The following is a 15,383-nucleotide window of genomic DNA, read 5'->3' as shown; positions in this document are numbered from 1 at the left end:
CAATCGGAAACCTCTGAATATTTGTTGTATAATGTCTGATTTCAGGTCTTGAATGTTTGCTAGGCTCGGGGATTACCAATGGCAGTAGTCAGGTCATGCTCACACAGACCTAAACTCTGTAAGACTTAATATCGACTGATGATATTGTCAGACAGAATATTGGGAGGATTTCCAGCATCTACTATCACAAGTCAAGCCTGTCCTCGGGCCGGGCTTGGAAGAGTAGAATCCCAGAACCCCATCAAGCAGTTATCAACAGCCTGTTGGACCAAACTCTCACAAGTCAAGCCTGGCCTCGGGCCGGGCTTGGGAGAGTAGAACAACTCCCAGAACCCCATCAAGCAGGTATTGGTGAATGTCCAAATGCCAATTAATCTGCTAGTGTTGATCAGCTCAAGCTTTTATAATTATAGGATAGCACAAAATCTCAATTTAATTAAATAATTAACATACACAATTGTCATTTGTTTACTAAAATTGAGAGACAATGATAATTTTTTTAATGAGAGTTCACGCAAAATACTGCAATGCTGATTAGTGTAAATGCATTGTAATCATTCTGGCTCCTCCGCACTTGTAAATTATAATATTATATAATAAAAACATTGAAATATATATATATATATATATATATATATATATATATATATATATATATATATATATATATATATATATATATATATATATATATATATATATATATATAAACGGGTAAGTAAATAACAAGTTAATAAAAGGTAATGTGTGATATCCACGACAAAATTCATGCAAAACATAGCACATAATAGTCTATCTGAACATAAACTACACCATAATAATAATTTGGAGTGATTCGATAATACACTTGACCAACATTCTTGGAAGAACTAGTAGTAAACCAGGAAGTATTCTTAGTGTCAATAAATATCTACAATAATGCAAGCCTTGCCGTAGCAAAGTGCATCAGTCAGTATTGTTAACGAAATGAACAAATCCACAAGGGGCCGAGACGAGGATTCGAACCTGCGTCCGAGAACATCCCAGACGCTGCCTTGATCGACTGAAGTAAATTCAGTAGAATTTCTGGTTGCACTTCTTATATCGTGTCGTAGCTCAGGCGATTAAGGCAGCGTCTGGGATGCTCTCGGACGCAGGTTCGAATCCTCGTCACGGTCCTAGTGGATTTGTTCATTTGATACATCACGCTATTGTGATTTGTGTGTGTAACGAAATGGTGACTTCAGAGGTGGTTACCTTACAGGTAACCCTTAAGGCAGATCGTTGTTGCCTTCAACGTCGTTCTGACAGTTCCTGCGACGGCGCTGGAGCCAATCGTATTGGCGTTTGCCTTTCCAATGGAGACTTTCAGCGCCGTGGAGAGAGGGGACCTGCTGCATGGGTAACAGCTTCTCCTCCAGTATCAACCTACCCTGGCTTTGCGCCCTGGAGAGGCCACTCCAGACCGACAACCAGAGCCCAACTCCATAGTCTCCTGAGACTGATGGATGATGCCTACTACTAAATTATATATGGAAGCTGATCAGAATTACATTTCACCTTTGTAAATGCACATTAATGACACTATGTAAAAGACACATCGAACACTCTATGTAGGGCAGACGTAAATCTGTGTATCTATGTATTTACGTATGTAGGTTAGCTTAGCATTTTAAAAGCACCGAATCACCTTCTGTGGTTGATTGTTCAATAGACCCTTGAACTATATGTTTAACACATCTCTAACCCTGTCCATGGAGGACAGACGAAAATGTATATATGGTGGTTAGCACTGTAAATGTCTGGCCACGTCTGTGGTAGAAAATAATAATAATAAAAAAAACTACTACTACTACTACTACTACTACTACTACTACTACTACTACTACTACTACTACTACTACATAACAGGCACTCTACTACCACAAAGTTAACAAAAATAATTATTACCCGTTTTAACTAATCCGAAACGTACAGACCCATTAATTCCACCTAACCTATCGAGGTAGATGCAGGCAAAACGTCCATATTACGGTGATTTAATTTTACTAATTGGTTGATTTCGTAACAAAATGCGACGGTTTAGGTGGGAGTTGTTTTTGACGTCTTAATGACAGCCTCGAATGTCTCTGAAACAGTTATACTGTATTTATTCAGCTTAAAAGTTGCTTTACCGACGCCGTTGTCTTGGCTGATTTTTCTGTCTCATCAGATATCGATGTTTAGAGAATACGGCATCAATTCTTCTGGATCTTAAGTATGCTATCGACCGATTGCTATCGCGGAGCAGACGTCGACTATGCCACATTTGTTTGCCGTCTGATGATCTTGTTGAGGTTATCTTGAGATGATTTCGGGGCTTTTTAGTGTCCCCGCGGCCCGGTCCTCGACCAGGCCTCCACCCCCAGGAAGCAGCCCGTGACAGCTGACTAACACCCAGGTACCTATTTACTGCTAGGTAACAGGGGCATAGGGTGAAAGAAACTCTGCCCATGGTTTCTCGCTGGCGCCTGGGATCGAACCCAGGACCACAGGATCACAAATCCAGCGTGCTGTCCGCTCGGCCGACCGGCTCCCTAAACATGTAGGAGCGGAGGAGAGGAGCTCCCTAAAACATGTTGCAACATGTGCAGCGACATAACTTCACTGATGTTCCAGGATAGGCACCTCATGCTTCACCCTTCAAATAGTCAGGACGATGTCTATCATCTAGACAATCGATTTTTACTCGTGGTCGTAACTGGTTGACAGGTGATGTTGTCAACAAGAACACCTGTCAACATCGAACTGCACATTTAACATCGGTTGAAAAGAATCTTTCCAGCCACCTCAAGCACCAACTTACCCTCACACGAGGCTGTAAACACAGCTTCCCACAAGAGCAATAGTCAAATGAAATCTCCGTTCCCCCAAATGTCGATTTCTTTAACCGCCTCTGAATGCAAAGTCAGCGAAATACAGATATTGCTTGGAGTTTTAAGAGTTTTCTGGCTTTCCCTGGCGGTTGCTCCCGCTGTCTTACACAGCTTAAGGGAAGTTCAGCTTGTATTTGGGTCACCAGTGAGGTGTGTTACTTCAAATTCCTATGGAGAGTCGATGGTGGTGGTGTTTGAGGTGTGAGTGATCATTATAGGGCCCAGCGGGTCAGATTCACGATGCAGTTACGCGAACACTTACGAACCTGTACGTCTTGTCTCAATCTTTGGCGGCTTTGTTTACATTTATTAAACAGTTAATGAGCTCCGAAGCACCAGGAGGCTGTTTATAACAATAACAACAGTTGATTGGCAAGTTTTCATGCTTGTAAACTGTTTAATAAATGTAACCAAAGGCGTCAAAGATTGAGGAAAGATGGACACGTTCGTAAGTGCTTGCGTAACTGCTTCATGAATCTGGCCCCAGGCTTTCCGATCTAATAGTTCTCGTTGTAGTTACTTGTTAGCGTGATATTGTGTGATTCCATCATTATTATCATTCTTTTTATAATTATGATTATTTTTGAGGAGATTTAATTGACCGAAATCAACGTATTTTATACGTTAAAAAGACGACCTCATATAAATAGTTTATGTCACGTTTCTGTTACCAAATAAAAACGTCAGAAAATATTTTTGAGGCGCGTTGTATTATTGAAAATTAATATTAAAACTTTCTCTAGTTTTCTACCATACCCATTTTTTTCCCAAATTGAATTACAGGTTATGTAACACCCTCTCGATTTCAGAGTCAACTTTTTTCAACATCACCATATATTTGTTTTCCAATTTAACTTTCTTTTCTTTATTGTGTATGGTAAGACTTGTTAAACAATGTATTAATAATACACTTTCTCTCCTCAGGTGAGTGGGCGAGGGACCGCCTCTGACAGGACTTCTTTCTACGTAACTATGATTATCATTTTATTAGTAAAAATACTAATAAATCACACCATTCGTGTGAGAGGGATAGCTTTAATACTAACTTTTATTATAATTCTTTTTCTAATTCTTTCTAACGAATTACTTGTAATTGCTTGTAGAGGAAATGGTAGAAGGGAATCAGTGATTACTGTGGGGGAGTTTGAGGGAAAATCTTTTAATCACTTTCTCCTATGAACTGCAAGAAATTTTCCAATAAAAATAACTCATTGTTACAAGAGTTTATAACTACAAAAACATGTTATTATGTACACTTAATTATTCACGTGGAAAGATAACGGTAGAATAAAGAGTATTCTCGATATCTTGTTTACCATAACATACTCTTAGTTATAACATGTTTACAGAGTATAACAGAGTTATAACAGAGTTATAACAGAGTTATAACATAGTTATAACATGTTTACCATAAAATAACATTAGTAGCAATTATTGAAACAAATATTGAGAGGCGTCCTGTGTATTTGTTTTCCTGTTTAGTCTATCAATGTCAGAAGGTAAACAACGCGATTTAAACATTGTTACAAAAATCATATCTATATGAGATCATATACTAGAACTAGATCATATCTAGTTCTCCTCTATTGGTCAGGTCAGCTACTGATCTTCCTCTAAGATGCAGGCCACAACAGTTGCCTGACTCCTGGGTAACGTCTTACTGCTTGGTGAACAGAGGCATCATGGAAAACGTTGCCCAAACGCTTCTGTCCTCCCGCGGGAATCAAACCAGGAATCCTTCGGTTGTAACCCGACAGTCCCTACCACTTTACAGTGGTAGGGTCTGTCAGGTTACCTACCTAGATTACCTACCACTTTACAGTGGTAGGGTCTGTCAGGTTACCTACCTAGATTCCCTACCACTTTACAGTGGTAGGGTCTGTCAGGTTACCTACCTAGATTACCTACCACTTTACAGTGGTAGGGTCTGTCAAGTTACCTACCTAGATTACCTACCACTTTACAGTGGTAGGGTCTGTCAAGTTACCTACCTAGATTACCTACCACTTTACAGTGGTAGGGTCTGTCAGGTTACCTACCTAGATTACCTACCACTTTACAGTGGTAGGGTCTGTCAGGTTACCTACCTAGATTACCTACCACTTTACAGTGGTAGGGTCTGTCAAGTTACCTACCTAGATTACCTACCACTTTACAGTGGTAGGGTCTGTCAGGTTACCTACCTAGATTACCTACCACTTTACAGTGGTAGGGTCTGTCAGGTTACCTACCTAGATTACCTACCACTTTACAGTGGTAGGGTCTGTCAGGTTACCTACCTAGATTACCTACCACTTTACAGTGGTAGGGTCTGTCAGGTTACCTACCTAGATTACCTACCACTTTACAGTGGTAGGGTCTGTCAGGTTACCTACCTAGATTACCTACCACTTTACAGTGGTAGGGTCTGTCAGGTTACCTACCTAGATTACCTACCACTTTACAGTGGTAGGGTCTGTCAGGTTACCTACCTAGATTACCTACTACTTTACAGTGGTAGGGTCTGTCAGGTTACCTACCTAGATTACCTACCACTTTACAGTGGTAGGGTCTGTCAGGTTACCTACCTAGATTACCTACCACTTTACAGTGGTAGGGTCTGTCAGGTTACCTACCTAGATTACCTACCACTTTACAGTGGTAGGGTCTGTCAGGTTACCTACCTAGATTACCTACCACTTTACAGTGGTAGGGTCTGTCAGGTTACCTACCTAGATTACCTACCACTTTACAGTGGTAGGGTCTGTCAGGTTACCTACCTAGATTACCTACCACTTTACAGTGGTAGGGTCTGTCAGGTTACCTACCTAGATTACCTACCACTTTACAGTGGTAGGGTCTGTCAGGTTACCTACCTAGATTACCTACCACTTTACAGTGGTAGGGTCTGTCAAGTTACCTACCTAGATTACCTACCACTTTACAGTGGTAGGGTCTGTCAAGTTACCTACCTAGATTACCTACCACTTTACAGTGGTAGGTAATCAGTTTTTGTCATGGAATTGTTTTTATTCTTCAAAACGGTAACCTCTTAATTGTCTTGACGATTGTTGGTATATAATTTCTAGTTATCACACACACAGGTGGAGGCTGAGTACCCAAATGAGCCACAGGGACGTTAGAAAGAACTTTTTTCAGTGTCAGAGTAGTTAACAGGTGGAATGCATTAGGCAGTGATGTGGTGGAGGCTGACTCCATACACAGTTTCAAGTGTAGATATGATAGAATCCAATAGGCTCAGGAACCTGTACACCGGTTGATTGACAGTTGAGAGGCGGGACCAAAGAGCCAGAGCTCAACCCCCGCAAGCACAACTAGGTGAATACAGGCAATTACGAAGATATTTAATACCAAAAGTATTAAACACCATTTGAGAGGCAAATTTGACAAAGCAAATTACGAATATTGACTTTAATAAATATTTGCAACCACAGATGATGATTTTAGTGAATCACCCCTCACCGCACCCCACTGACAACCCCCCCCCCATCACCGCACTCCAGTGACAACCCCCCCTTCACCGCACCCCACTGACAACCCCCCCCCCATCACCGCACCCCACTGACAACCCCCCCCCCCCTTCACCGCACTCCAGTGACACCCCCCCCTTCACCGCACTCCAGTGACACCCCCCCCCCCCTTCACAGCACCCCACTGACAACCCCCCCCATCACAGCACCCCACTGACAATCCCCCGCCCCCCACTGCCTCCACTGACAACCCCCCCCCTCACAGCACCCCACTGACAACCCCCCCCCCCCCACTGCCTCCACTGACAACCCCACCCCCCTCACAGCACCCCACTGACAACCCCACCCCCCCACTGCCTCCACTCTCTGTTGCTAATCTCCAACTATTGCTGCTCCATGTTTGGTTTTCAGATTTATTACTGTCAGACTGCAACTCTTGGCACTGCCTCCATGTTGGCCCTCCATGTTGGCCCTCCATGTTGGCCCTCCATGTTGGCCCTCCATGTTGGCCCTCCATGTTGGCCCTCCATGTTGGCCCTCCATGCTAGCCCTCCATGTTGGCCCTCCATGTTGGCCCTCCATGTTGGCCCTCCATGTTGGCCCTTCATGTTGGCCCTCCATGTTGGCCCTCCATGTTGGCCCTCCATGTTGGCCCTCCATGTTGGCCCTCCATGTTGGCCCGCCATGCTGGCCCGCCATGTTGGCCCTCCATGTTGGCCCTCCATGTTGGCCCTCCATGCCTATAGTATTCATCATAAAATGGAATTCAATTCAATTCTAAATGGTTGACATGGCTTCGTATTTCTTTACAACATTTACAAATACAGAATAACTAATATTAATTCTAATGAGAAAATAAATGGCAATAAAATATTTAATAATCCAACATTGACACGAAAATGTCAACAGTAAATAAAGGGAGAGAGAGAGAAGAGGACAAGGGTGATAAAGACAGAGTAAGAGGTAAAACAATAAAAACGCCGAAACATATAAACCGATCATTAAACAGATTCACGAAAGGACTAATAAAACCATGTAACTCCCCCCTAAAAAAGTTTCACGAAACTGAATGAAGAATATATTACCGAGACTACATAGACATCTCCATTAACTCCCCCCCCCCCAGTGGTTGTTCATTACAAACTACTATTGCACTAATGGTTCATAACAGAGGGCTCACAGAAGCACACACACACACACATACACACGTGTGTTAGGTGACAGGTTTGGATGGTGGTGGAATTGTGGTTGTCAAACTGTGGAGGGGATTGACACTATAGCTTACTGGCCAACTGTCAAGTATTATTTAGGGCTGAATACACATGGTAGAAAGGAAAGTATATACATACATACTTCAGATCATACAGAGAGTGAACACACGCGGTATACACACCGTCCTGGTACAAGTCTGGGTATACACATCCTTGGCTCGCTAGATGGGTGTTTGGGTGTATACAAAATGCGTGTGTGTGTGTGTGTGTATATGTGTGTTTTGTGTTTAGTTACAAGACAACGAACACGCAAATCTGAATATAAATTATTGAGGCCATTTCCGTTCGCCCTGGACCATTATCTAGTAGTTAATTTGTTTTTTTCCCCTATGAATGTATACAAATGTTAAAAATACAGGTATAGCATGAATATCTATAAATACAGATATACCATGAATATCTATAAATACCCAAACCATTGAACCTTTAAGACATTCATAATTGTCGATTAATTTTCAAGGACTCAAACCGGCTCCTCGAAAAAAAATGGATAATGAAATCAGGCATGCCGGTACCGTAGACTTTAACGTGAAATCTTTAATATTTTGGATATCTTTTTTTAATCCACGTTAATCAGTGCATCACTTAATCCTATAACTTTGAAGCAACCCCCTCCCCATGTAACTCACTACAACCCTCTACTCTATAACTTTATAAATACAACCCTTTTTTCACTATAGCGCTCTCAATACAATCCTTCACAAAACGAGATTCTCAGATTGTTACTTTACCCATTCCCATAACATTGTTTCTGCCTTCTACACGGAGCCAGATGCAGGCGATGAGTCACAGTAACGTGGCTGAAGTATGTTGACCAGACCACACACTAGAAGGTGAAGGGACGACGACGTTTCGGTCCGTCCTGGACCATTCTCAAGTCGATTCACCTTCACAGTCAAGTCCCTTCACCTTCTAGTGTGGGGTCTGGTCAACGGAGCTAGAAGTAATGTTTGCCTTTGAGGACTCGGAACCAGAAATATAGTAACTGAAAATTAAATCATACATTATGAAAAGTATAACAAAAAATATGATAATGAACATCATTAATTAATGCAGAGATGCTTTTAATTATTACTGGCTGTGCATATCAAAGAGAATATTAATACCACAATGGACATAAAATATACCATTGTTATATTTTGAATTGCAACTCAACATATATTCTCTCTCTCCCTCTTCTTCTCTTTCTCTTATTTTAACTTTGGTTCATTAGGAATGCCATTGATGTTTCAATATATATTCATGAAATGACTTAATGTGTTCTTTTTATATTTTCAGTGCTATTGTTTGAAAGAATTTTTTCCTGATGGCGTGACAATTTTTTCTCTATTTTCTAAGATCAAATGCTCATTTTTGATGTTTCAAGTGTAAAAGCAAGCAAGAGTCGTTATCCTATATCATTTCGGCTGAGGCCTGCCCCTAGAAACTGCATTATTTGATGAGCTAATTTTTTGTTATCCATGTGGAGTAAATTAAATTTGATTGATAACTATGATGTAAAGAACAGGTTGGACTAGGAGCCAACTGTGTGTCGGAGCCTTCACATGGTTGGTTGACCTGATTGCATTTGATTGCAATCAGGTCAATTGCAGTTGACCTGATTGCTCGCGTGTCTGACCCGTTGAGCAAATAAATCCCAGATACGTCAGGCTAGGAATGAATGATTGTTGTAATAGTTCTTGACTATACCGCAGTTAATAGTTAATAGTTGTAATGTTCTTGAGGACATCGTTACTTGCATGACTGCTGATAGCTGAGCGCCTTGAGTTGCGGGTGCCAATTTCTGATTGTCCACGAAGTTGGACCTTATGAGGTCCAACGTTCATGAAATCTCTGATGTTCTAACTGGTCTAATCAGAACGAGTCAAGACTTGATGTGAACTTTCTCGTGTTGTTCTCCATTTCTGATAAGTATTGGAGAACAGACAGTTCAGGAGAGCGATGCATAAATGATCAAATCCACAAGGGCCGTGACGAGGGTTCGAACTTACGTCCGAGAAAGGCAATTACAGGCAAAATTTGATAGTTGTTTTACAATATAGTAAGAAAAAAAAACATGAAAATTGAGTTAATGATATTGCAGGATTTGTTAGGGGGGGAAGGGGGGGGGGTGGGGGTGGGTGTTGGGTGTTCTCGTTTCGTGGAAGCCAACCCTTTTCCGCCCATGTTGGGCACATACCCAACATCAATTATTCTTAATAACAGGGTAATGCTCCCTAATCGTCTGGCTCCCTAATCGTTCCATCCTCGGACAGACTCGAGCATTCTAATTCATTTTCATAATTCATATACATAATTAATATATATAGTTCATATATATAGTTCATATACATAGTTCATATACATACTAGAATGGTTACTCGACATAGAGATAACACAGCTATGTATCCCATCTTGTTTATATATAAACTGAGGCTCACAATAGCCCGAGTAATAACAATTCACTAGAATCGTAAATCTTTCTTATAGACATGTGTTGTTGCACGATCGGTGCTCGATCCCCGATGGCCCCCCTGCAGCTCATCTTTCTAACACAGCTTCTATCTTCGCCTCATATTCGTTCATGATCTATTTAGTTATACCGATTAAGTGTTCTTCTTCTGATAATTAGCTTAGAGTGTCTTGATATTTTGTAGCCAGGATATTCTTCTTCTTTGAAGAAGTATTCAAGATGTCTTGAAGTTTTGGGAGAGAACTAGGGAAGTCAAAGGTGTAGTCGTGTTCATCTCTGACCTCTGGGTGTGATCAGTGTCCTCTTGGTGTTAGCTTGTTCACTATCTGTTCTCTAGAACTTTATCACGACATGTTCTCTCTCTAGAACTTCATCAGGACGTGTTCTCTCTCTCTAGAACTATATCAGTAGCTTTTCTCTCTGCAACTACTCTTCTGTACATTTTTCACACCAGCCAATACCCTGGACTTTTGTCTATACAACCACTCTCCTATAATTTCGCCAAAAGAATGCATCCACCTACAACTTGTGCTTTCTATAACATACAATCCCTCCCTCTATAACTTAGTCTCCACTTCAACTTTCTTCCCCTCCCCCCCTTGCAACTTACTATAATTTCTCGCTAAAACCTCTACTATAACCTCTTACTGGCTAGTGAGGTTACTGATCAATACATAGATCAATACATCGACTATGAAAAGTGTTAAAGGAATCAATCTTCATTTCACTTCATAACTGAAAACCATTGCCATTACAATGGTAAATAACTCGTCGCTATAATCCCATGTATCACAACTCACAACTGGCCCCCCCTTGACCTATAATTGGAATGTATAATCCCTCGCCTCTAACTTCTCACTACAACCACTCCACAACATTTTAAAATGATGGAACGACAGCGGCTCTTGAACCGAAAGAAAACAAATCGGAGTTAATTGAATATGTTTGAGCTCTGTGTAACAGGTGATGAAGATCATTTGAGCTTGTAGGAACACCTGTCTCTGAATTGTCCACTGACAGGTGTTTTATTAGTTAAGACACAGTATGTGATTCGTGGTTAGTTATTTGAAGGTAGTTAGCTTGAGGTGCAGTAAGATACCATCAATACCTGTTATGGAGGATATCCATGTGTGTTTATTTATGTGTATAAGCTTAGATATCTAAGTTAGCTTTGTGTATATCTAGCAATAGAGATATAGAGTTATGTATCTTTCTATCTATCTTTAAGTCTGGTGTTCCGTTTTCCTTGGAGCTTCTTTAACAAAGGATAAAGACTAAAGGAAAGTATTGGGCGAGACCTGTCAATACTCTCTCTCTCCTCTCTGATCTCACTCACCCATCCTTCACCCATACTTCATCCTCCGGCCCTGCCTCACCCATCCATCCACCACCACTCGTGGACAGGGTCATCCACCCTGCTGCACCTGTGCCCTAGGTCATCCACTCTACCCATCCTCCACTCACCCATTCCCTGGTTCATCCATCCTCTACCTATCCCCCTTCCCCAAGTGCTCTGAATCACTCCCATCTCCAACAGTTGACTATCCTTTTTAGCCTATATATATACACCCTTCACATTGCTACAATACACCCATACCTACCCCCATTCCCTTCACAAAGCTGTAACAACACCTCCCCTACCTTCATCATTCCCTACACGGGGCCCCTATCTACCTCTTCATATACCCCTTCTACACCCTGTCAAGTATAACTCTAATCCTGGGTATACATCCAGAAATTTTTTTATTTCTTCCCATCACTCGCATATACATATGCAATTGTTTAATTATTTCCAAGTGATGGGGAAGGTTGGAGGCATTTGTCGGTTCAGTATTATTTATTTACACGGAGGAAAAGAGAATTGTAGAATGCTTCAATTTGTAATATTTTTTTTCCCAGAGATGAACTTCCTTGGGGGGAATAATTAATTTATTATTATTATTATTTTTTTAGTTCTTGTGCCGCAACACACTTTTATCTTTTTCTGCTGTTGGGTCTTTTGTTTCTGTCTTCATTTTATCGTGGTGTTGTCTCACTGTTGACGCCAAGTAGCGTTAGAAGTGAGAAAGTGCAGGTGCAGAAAGTGAGGATCCTGCATGTGCCTCACTTTCTGCTTTTGGTTTCTCACTTTCTCCTTCTGTCGCTTCCTCACTTTCTCCTTCCGAAGCCCCGCTTTCTCTTCGTCTCTTCACTTTCTATTTCTATTGACTTAATTTTCTCCTCTATATGTGTAAACACTGCAACGTTCCTTCTTTGTCTCCTGCTTTCTACGTTTCCTCCTTCCTCTGGTATGCCCAGCCACTTGAGCTGGACGGTAGAGCGACGGTCTCGCTTTATGCAGGTCGGCGTTCAATCCACCGACCGTCCATAAGTGGATGACCACCATTCCTTCCCTCCGTCCCATCCCAAAGCCTTATCCTGACCCCTTCCCAGTGCTATATAGTCGTAATGGCTTGGTGCTTTCTCTTGATAGTTTTTCCTGTCTATATATCTGTTCACTTTGATATATTAAGACGCTCCAGCATCTCTCACTGTCGACACACACCAGATGTTGACCCAGTAAAGCCTTAGAACAACAAAGTAATCCTTCTCCCCCTCTAAAGTCTAATATCTGATTCCCAGGAGACACAACCAGGATCCCTAATGGCCCTGTGGTTTATCATTGTTCTCTCCCTGCTCTACGTTACCATACTCTTGCCTGACAGGTAGCTATGGTCTCACTCCTATAGACTCCCATAGAGTCCTGTAGACTCCCGTAGAGCCCCATAGACTCCCGTAGAGCCCCAGAGACCACCATAGAGTCCCATAAACTCCCATAGAGTCCCATAGACCACCATAGATTCCCATAAACTCCCATAGAGTCCCGTAGACTCCCGTAGAGCCCCATAGAGCCCCATAGACCACCATAGAGTCCCGTAGACTCCCGTAGAGCCCCATAGAGCCCCATAGACCACCATAGACTCCCATAGAGTCCCGTAGACTCCCATAGACTCCCACAGATTCCCACAGACCCCCCATAGACCCCCTATAGACCCCCCATAGACTCCGATAGACTACGATAGATTCCGATAGACTCCATTAGCTATACATAGTTATTTGGAGTGAAACGTTCGGAATTAGGGGATTCCGAATAATCCTTACGGTATTTACGTTAGCGTATTGAATGGTCTTGAAGGAAGCGGGCCTCGGGTGAAAGAGGGCTGTGACGATCTTTGTCAGGAACCCGTAGGTGCGGGACCGGGCCGTCCACCTCCTGGGGCTCGTGCGGCCCCCCAGGCTCTGCTTCAGGAGGCTGGGGTCGTTCTTGCCCTTGCTGGGGTGGTTCTTCTCCGGCCCCGACCACGGCGGCCTCCGGGTTTGGAGTATCCTGAGGTGCCGGGTTCGATCCCCGGTGGAGGCGGAGACAAATGGGCAAAATGTTTCATTCACCCTGATGCCCTTGTTACCTAGCAGTAAATAGGTACCTGGGAGTTAGTCAGCTGTTACGGGCTGCTTCCTGGGGGGTGGAGGCCTGGTCGAGGACCATGCCGCGGGGACACTAAGCTCCGAAATCATCTCAAGATAACCTCAAGATACACTGTTAAGGCAATTGCTAGTGTAGTGGGTACCGTACTATGTAGTCGCTGGGATAACCCTGCCCCGCCTAGGTTCGAATCCTTGAAGGGGGTCATAGTTTAAACTTGCTAAAAGGGGTTTTCATTGATCAACTGTGATTCAGACGTCAGAGGGTCTAATGACAGCAGGGTTTAACAGCCTGGTTGGCCTTGTACAAGACCTTCTTTTGCTCGGTCGATTTCCAACAGATTTTCACGTTTAACAAAATTATTAGTGGATATTTGAGGAGTTCATTGAGTGTAATGGTTCTTGTTTGTGTATAGAAGTTCTTCTGTTTGTTAGACGTCTCTTTATCTTCCATGTCTCTTCCTCCTTTTCCGGCTTCTCTTGTTCCTGCTCCTCTTCTCTTTCTGCTCATCTGCTCTTCCTGCTTCTATTTTCCTTTCTGCTTCTCTTCTTTTCTTCTTGCTCTGATTATATTATCTCCTGCTTCTCAAGTCATGCTACATTATTCCTGCTCCTCTCCGTTCCATGGTTCTCTGCTGCTCCTGCTCCTCTCCCTTCCATGGTTCTCTGCTGCTCCTGCTCCTTTCCCCTCTCCCTTTCCTGCTTCCCTTATTCCCCCTCTCCTCCCCCTGTTCCTTTCATCCCAACTTCCTCCTGAGCCTCTCTCTCTCTCACTCTGCCTTTGAGGTTGGTAGCCAGGAATATTAAAGAAAGTGGTGGTGGCGACTTTCACAAATATAAACCCGAATATTTTCTTCGAAAAGTTTTTTTTAGTGTGACATTTTGCGTTTTTTTCTTAAGTTTATTTGTTTGTGTTGGTGCTTCCGGCTGTGGTTTGTGTGTTTTTTTTATGATTAGTTTATTGTTTTTTCTCTTCCTTTTCCTCCTAATTCCTCTTCCTTACCTCGACTCTCCTCTGCTCCCCAGACTCCCGCCTCAGCTGGTTCTCAAGGCTAATTACCTCTTTTGAGACGCTTCAACATACAGCCATATCCATAATTTGTGAAAGACGAGAGCTTCTAAGTCATCCTCTTTACGGTTTCTCTTCCATGTTTGTGGAAAATGAGTCTTTTTTTTTCGAGAAATCTTTCTTTCGACTGTCCTTCCGTGTTTGCTAGAGATGAGAGTCATTTTAAATTCAATTTTCAAAATACTTTTTACCAGCTTGAAAGTAATGTGGTTTTTGGAAGCTGTTCGAACAAGTTTTCCTCGTTTCCTTTGTTTCAGCAGTAAGGAGTCGACACTTTTGGAGCATGACCCTGGAAACACAACCCGAAACTGTCTCTATTTTCCGCTTGTTACAACTTGTAATAAAGTTGTTACATCTTGGCTTAACGTGTTTATGACGTGTTAGAACGTTGTTACAACTTGCTTTATTGTTTGTTATAACTGGTTAGGAGGTGTTAAAACTTGTTCGAACGTTGTACCAACGTCGTAGTTTCGGTGTGTGTGTTTGGCGGGGACGAGTAGTTTCAGCTGAAGGTCTCGGTAGAGAGAGCCACTTGCCCGCTTCCTCTTGTTTCAAGAGGTCACCAGTAATTTGACCAGAGAGCTCACCATGTAGACAATGAGTCGCAATGACTTGACTGATGATATGATGACCAGACCACACACTAGAAGATAAGCCACTGCGGGCTCACCATAGCCCGTGTTACTTGGAACTTTTTGTTCCAGGTAGCGAATCTTTAACAACAACAACAACAACAACAACAACAACCAAAAGATGATGTGACGG

This window comes from Procambarus clarkii, chromosome 49 (assembly GCF_040958095.1).
Source record: "Procambarus clarkii isolate CNS0578487 chromosome 49, FALCON_Pclarkii_2.0, whole genome shotgun sequence".
NCBI lineage: Eukaryota > Metazoa > Arthropoda > Malacostraca > Decapoda > Cambaridae > Procambarus > Procambarus clarkii.
The sequence above is the reverse complement of the archived record's forward strand: the minus strand, read 5'-3'. Positions refer to the sequence as shown.